Source organism: Rhinolophus hipposideros (assembly GCF_964194185.1).
Source record: "Rhinolophus hipposideros genome assembly, chromosome: 7".
Taxonomy (NCBI): Eukaryota; Metazoa; Chordata; class Mammalia; order Chiroptera; family Rhinolophidae; genus Rhinolophus; species Rhinolophus hipposideros.
The window spans coordinates 92,459,631-92,466,263 of record NC_138053.1 but is presented as its reverse complement, the minus strand read 5'-3'; positions in this window follow the sequence as shown (position 1 = coordinate 92,466,263).

The following is a 6,633-nucleotide window of genomic DNA, read 5'->3' as shown; positions in this document are numbered from 1 at the left end:
CCTCCACCTTTCATCTGCTCTCACTTCCCATTAGCAGACTCTCTGAGGAAGTCACCAGAAGGGCAGCCATTATCCCGAAGTTTTGTCCCCAGACTGAGAAGAGGGAATACATATCCTACTGATAAACAAATCACAGTAAATGTCTGTACAACCACTATATCATAATTTTACGGACAGCTAAAAGTTCTGTCTGAATTAATTTGATACATTTTCTCATTGCTCACGTTTACTTCACTTCTAAATCATCCATCGATGGAAATTGGACAGAAGCATTGCTCTGTTGCTTTCAGAAATTCTAAGGAAATATATATGTTTTTTTTTTTAAATTCATAAAGATCATATTGAGCTTTTCTGTTTTAAAAATATGTAAACTGTTCTGAAGAGTTTGTGGTAATATGAAAATTCCAGATATCATGGAAAATTTATAGAGCTTATTCGGCTGTATAACTAAACCTTAAAAGCACCACTTTGATCATCTGACAGTTAAATCGACCAAAAACCTGATCTCTGCTAAAACAATGAGAAGTTTATTAATCACCCTGACGTGTCTATTAGTTAGTCTCCACCAACCAGACCCACCAGGATGCTGTCAGCGTCTGAGTCCCAGGTAGTGCTCTGGCAGGCTCTGATATTACAAAATGCTGGGATGGACGTCACTTCAGTGTTGGGTCTCCCCAGATTCAGACATTTCATTAAGAACACAGTAGAGAATATTGTTGTACCTTTTTTTATTTCAAAAAAGAGTTAACTTTATTTCAAAATAAATTTCAGTATTTTCTAAAGTTTCTTTACAGTATGGACTCTGAAAAAAAATCAGATTAATCAGAGGATAATTTTTAAAACTATTTAGTAATTTTTTTTCATTTGATACCATGACATTACATTGAAAGATAAAAGTGCATATTCATTGTTTATTTTTCAATTAATCATACTTATGTGTTTTAGAAATACTGACATTATGATTAGCAATATATATTATTGCTCAGACAGATGGAGATGAAGATTTCTACTTAATTTCTAATTTCTTAGGTATCATTTACTTGTATGTTGACCTAAAATCAAATTTTAACAAATTATAAAAACCAATTTTAATAATTAGAGAAGTACTAACAGACCATGCCTCACCTGACTTTGGAAATAGGAAAAAATAAAGAGTTCTTATAAATACAGGAATTTTAAGCCATAATAAATGTTCTACAAAAGTAATAATATAGGAGTTTGTGGGTAGTTCTAAACATTTTCCTGCTGTTCCAATTGTTCTTTCAAATTTTAGGACTATAGATGCTACCAAATTTGTAAATAGGCTATGTACCAAAAAGCTTTCTCAGAAATCAGTTAATTGCAGCATTTCCTTATTAAAATTAATGCCAATAATAGAGTTTAGATACCTTTCTGAGGTACTTTACTTTATTAAAAATATAATGTAACTGATGTTAAAAATATGTACTGCATTTGAAAAATAGCATGGAATGTTTGGGTTATCAATCCAAAATTTATATACATATGTATATATACATATATAATTTATTATATATATCAAGAAATAGTTTATCCAGCCACAAATTACTCAAATTATATATATATAATTTGATTTACTGTGACACAAAACAATCTGAATTGCTTAAACCTAAGTATAAAAATCACAAATAAAAGCACAAATCAGTTCCCTAACTGCTGAATTTTCTATTCTTTTCCTTTTCCCCCTATACACATAATAAATGACAAGCAAACAGTCTCTGCCCAGTCATAATCAAAATTGCCTCTAGTTATCATTACTATCTTTGCTTTTTCTTTAACAAAGATCATATGCTGTACTTTAAATTAAATACAAAGTTACTAATGTACCTAACCTGTCCTTAGGCATGAAATAACAGGTAGCAATAACCTGAGATACTCTTCTCTGGAGAATATTCAACGGTATGGAGGAAAAAACGGCGTGACACTTTGCACTAGCCACTCTACCAAGTGTGTACTCCAGCAACAAGAGGCTTTCCTTATGAAGGCATTTTTAAATGCCCTTCCCATTTCCACAGTCCACTGAAAACACTGATGCAGTGGAAGGAACACAGCTCCCAAAGAGTATGAAACCATACCTTACCAATATTATCGAAAGAAGAAGTGACTATCTTCGACAGGTTTTCTGCAGTTGACAACCCGAAATGAAAACAACCTGTGAGTAGTAATGAGAAGCCCATGGGAAACCCAGGCATCACATTACAGACATCTTGAAAACAGGTGATGTAGGTTACCCAAAAATATGTTAGGAGCTGAAAAACCAACTTTCATTCAGACCAAGAACTATTTGCCTAACCAAGATAATTAAGCTTAGGCAACAGCTATTTAGAGAAAAGAACACATTTTTTTTTAAAACCTACACATTTTATATAACATTTATTCTCAACATTTTTATCTACTTTCTTTGTGATAAATTAAACATTGTGGCTTTCCTCTAACAATGGCTGCGTATTCTGATAATTATAATGAAGACTTCAGTTATACATTACTTTGTATCCCCCAACCAGACAACAATTTCTGCTAAGCTTTATTTCTGTTGTTTGTATTACAAAAACCAATTCTTTTTAAGTTTCACCAGTACAAAATTATAATATTCGACAAGCTTTTTAGAAATTTCAAATACCCCTCTTCACCAGTGCCTCACTGCCCAATAGAAGTTGACTTCTCTAAGCAGACACAATTTCTTATCCAAACTTCTATCCTCAGCATACAGTACAATACCTGGTCGCCAAACAATGTTTGATCAGAGGGAAAAAAAAGCATAAGGAATAGAAAGAATGTACGTCTTTCATTCCCAGAGTTGCTATTAATTACCTCCACGAAATTGGCCCGTTTACTTTTTGAAAAACAAGTGGATTGTACCAGAAATTTGTAAGACCTCTTTGACCACTAATATTCAATTAGCTTGTGATCATTATTCACGTTATGATCCTAGTTCATGTAAGGGATGCCTCTTTAGAGATAGAAAACATATACCTCTATAGTTATATAGAGCTTATGTGGGGACAGATCCAGGAGTGCAGTTTCCAGGCTCTTGGCCTCACGTGGAAAGGTGCTGGCTCAGGTAGTAAATGGCCATCAACTGTGTTTGTGTGGCCATCAGCCGTGGCTAGTTGGCCATCAGCTGTAACCAGTGAGCCATTGGCCACTAATATAACTGCCGTAGCTACACTAGCAGAAAATGGGGGCTAGCAAGAAGATGGTGGCTGAGCCTGCAAGTGGTGCAGTGAGGGTTGCGAACAGTGTGGCTCCTGCTTCCTGTGTCCCCAACCCAGCCGCCAGAGAAAATATAGTAGTATGACTCCCCTACCTATGGCTCCGTGGGTGTTCCTTTTTGGCCTCACCATGTTTTGTGTTCTTATGTGGGAAGCAGGAGCTGAGACCTCGCCTGTCACTCCACGCGATAGCTTAGTAGAAAATCTGCAATTAAATAAAAATTTATATTTAAACACAGCAGCTAGGCCATACATAATCTTACACTCAAAATTCTTCTAAAATGAAAGTATAAAAAGCACAACACGTAAATCCTCAAAAACAAAAGAATGGGGTAAAAACATCAGTGAACAAAAGATTTTAACAAGTATTTAGAAGGAAGTGAGCTAAATAAAACGGAAAAGTTTTCAGAGATAAGAAATCTAAAGTGCATTCAGAGGACAATACTGAAGTAAAGCAAGTTGATTTGGCTTTGGGAAGCATTCACTTCCAAGGAAAGTGTAGACAAGTTATGAATCTGAACATAGGGAGATTGATAGAAAATTCTCATAGAGATATAACATTATATCCCCAGTCCCTTCTAAAAAGTCTTGCCTCGAAAGTTGAGCTAACAATAAGGAAAGATAAAAATGCAAAATATTTACTTTTCATGCATGTTATATTACAAAACAGTTGAAGAGCAGCAAATCAAGGAAATGGAAGACTGATAATCTAGCAAAAAAGGGTCTAATAAAGGAAAAGTGGCAAGAGATCCAAGATGGTGGAGTAGATAAACACTGTGCCTGCTTCCTTCCATGAACACATTAAAATTACAACTAAATTATAGGACAATCAGCCTGGGGAACCATCTGAAGTCTAGCTGAACATTTTATAACAAAGGATATAAAAAAGAAGCCATGTCCAGACTCGTAGGAAGGGTGGAGACACAAAACAGGCTGGCCCCAAACCTTTTGTGGCTGTTGAGAATCAGGAGGGATATCTCAGCATAGAGGTTCCCCCTGATGGGTGAGGAATCCCAGCCCCACACCAGGCTCCCCAACCCAGAGTACTGGTGCTGGGAAAAGGAGCCCCCCACAATATCTTGCTGTGAAAAACAGTGGGGAGTTCCACCATCTGGATGGAATGAAAGGCTGTAGGAAACCCAGACATCCTCTTATATAGCCCACTCACAGACTCGCTTGCAGGCACTCACCCTGGGCTCCAGCAGAGGGACAGTAACTCGGTAAGTTGTCGGATATACAGGGAGTGAACTGCTATACAGGGAGCAGCCTGAGGTGTGTGGCTTTGAGGCGAGAGCAGAACAGTTGCTACTTTCCCTGTGAGGGGCCTTCTTCCATGCAGCAAGCAGGTGGGCACCATCTTTCCTGTATTGAGCCCTCCCCCACAGACCAAATCTAAATCTAATGGGTTTAATGAGCTCAGGTGTTCCAGGCTCCTGATTTATTGGGACCCTGTCCTACCCAACTCCACCAACGAAGGAGGTACTTTCTCTGTGAGCAGCCAGCCCCACCCACACTGCAATCTTTCTTGGAAAACTATCTGGGTTCATGGGCCCAAGGTGGGGAATAACTGGTCTCAGTGAGCTCTGAGACTTTTGCTGAGTAGCTCCAGGCTCAGCATGGGCACCAAATCAGAATCTATATTTACCTGGTGACCAGAGCTATTCCCATTCTAGTGAGTCCTGGAGACCCTGCCTCACCTAACTTGCATACTGCAGGAGACTTTATCAGTGACTGAACCTTAAGTGAGCCGATAGGCTGCAACAAACCTCAGTGTGTGCTAGCTTTTTGCGGAGCTACCCCAGTCCTGATACTGATGGCAGATGTCCTCAGTTCACAATGTAGCCTCTCTCACACACCTCCAGGTTTAGCACAGGCAGTGAACAACTGTGGATCACTTTGTAGCTCCTACCAGCTAGTCCCCAGCTGGCCCAGGTACTAAGTGACATGGGCCTGCACCGGGGCCCTTCCAAAGAGGTCTCAGAACCAACACACTTGGACATTAGACCACAGTAGAGCACTGCCCAATTAGCCCCATAATCATCACATACAAAGGGCACCAAAACTCCTAGGTGGGGTGAATCCCACTTAGTGAGGCAAGCCCCCCACACAGCAGCCTGTAAGCTGTGGATATGGCCAACCTCAAAGCCAATAAGTCTGGGGGTCCCACCTACTTATGTGCCAATAACAATCAAGGCTCAACTATAATATGAGGGCACACACAACACTTGAAAGGGATGCTCCTGGAGCACTGTAGCAAGTGAAGAGAAAGACTGTGCCAGGGCCCCACAGGGCACCTACTACAGAAAGCCACCTGGCCAAGACTGGGAGACATAGCAGATCTATGTAACACATAAAAACAAACACAAAGATGCAGCCAAAATAAGGAAGCAAAGAAATATGTTCCAAATGAAAGAACAGGAGACAACTCCAGGAAAAAAAAGAAAAAAAGAAAAAAAAAACGAAATGGAGCAAGAAACTTACCAGATACAGAGTTCAAAACAATGGTTATAAGTATGCTTAAGGAACTTAGTTGGAACTTCAGCAAAGAGATAGCAAGCATAAAGAAAAACCTAGAAACCATAAAAAAAGAACCAGTCAGAAGTGAAGAATACAGTAACTGAAATGAAGAATGCACTAGAGGGAAATCATCAACAGAGGATCGAATCAGTGATTGGAAAGACACGGTAGCAGAAAACACAAAACCAGAATAGCAAAAAGAAAAAAAAAAATTTAAGAAAAGAGGATAGTTTAAGAGACTTCTGGAACAACATCAAGCATAACAACGTTCACATCATAAAGGTACCAGAAGGGGAAGAGAGAAAGAAAGGAATTGAGAATCTATTTGAAGAAATAATGACTGAAAACTTTTCTAATCTCACAAAGGAAATTGACATACAAGTCCAGGAAATACAGAGTCCCAAACAAGATAAACCCAAAAAGACCCACAGAAAGACACATCATAATTAGAATGGCAAAGGTTAAAGACAAAGAGTGAATCCTAAAATCAGCAAGAGAAAGGAAACTAGTAACTTATAAGGGTGCACCCATAAGACTGTTGGCTGATTTCTCAACAGAAACTTTGCAGGTCAGAAGGGATTGGCATAAAATATTCAATGCAATGAAAAGCAAGGACCTACAATAAAGATTACTCTAACAAGGAAAGCTATCATTTAGAATTGAAGGACAGATAAAGAGCTTCCCAGACAAGAGAAAGCTAAAGGAGTTCATCACGACCAAACCAGTATTACAAAGAACATTAGACGAACTTCCTTAAGATGGAATAAAAGGTCAAAATTATGAATAATAAAATGGCAATGGCTGCATATCTGTCAACAATTACTTTAAATGTAAATGAATTATGTACCCCAATCAAAAGACATAGGAGGCCTGAATGGATAAGTAA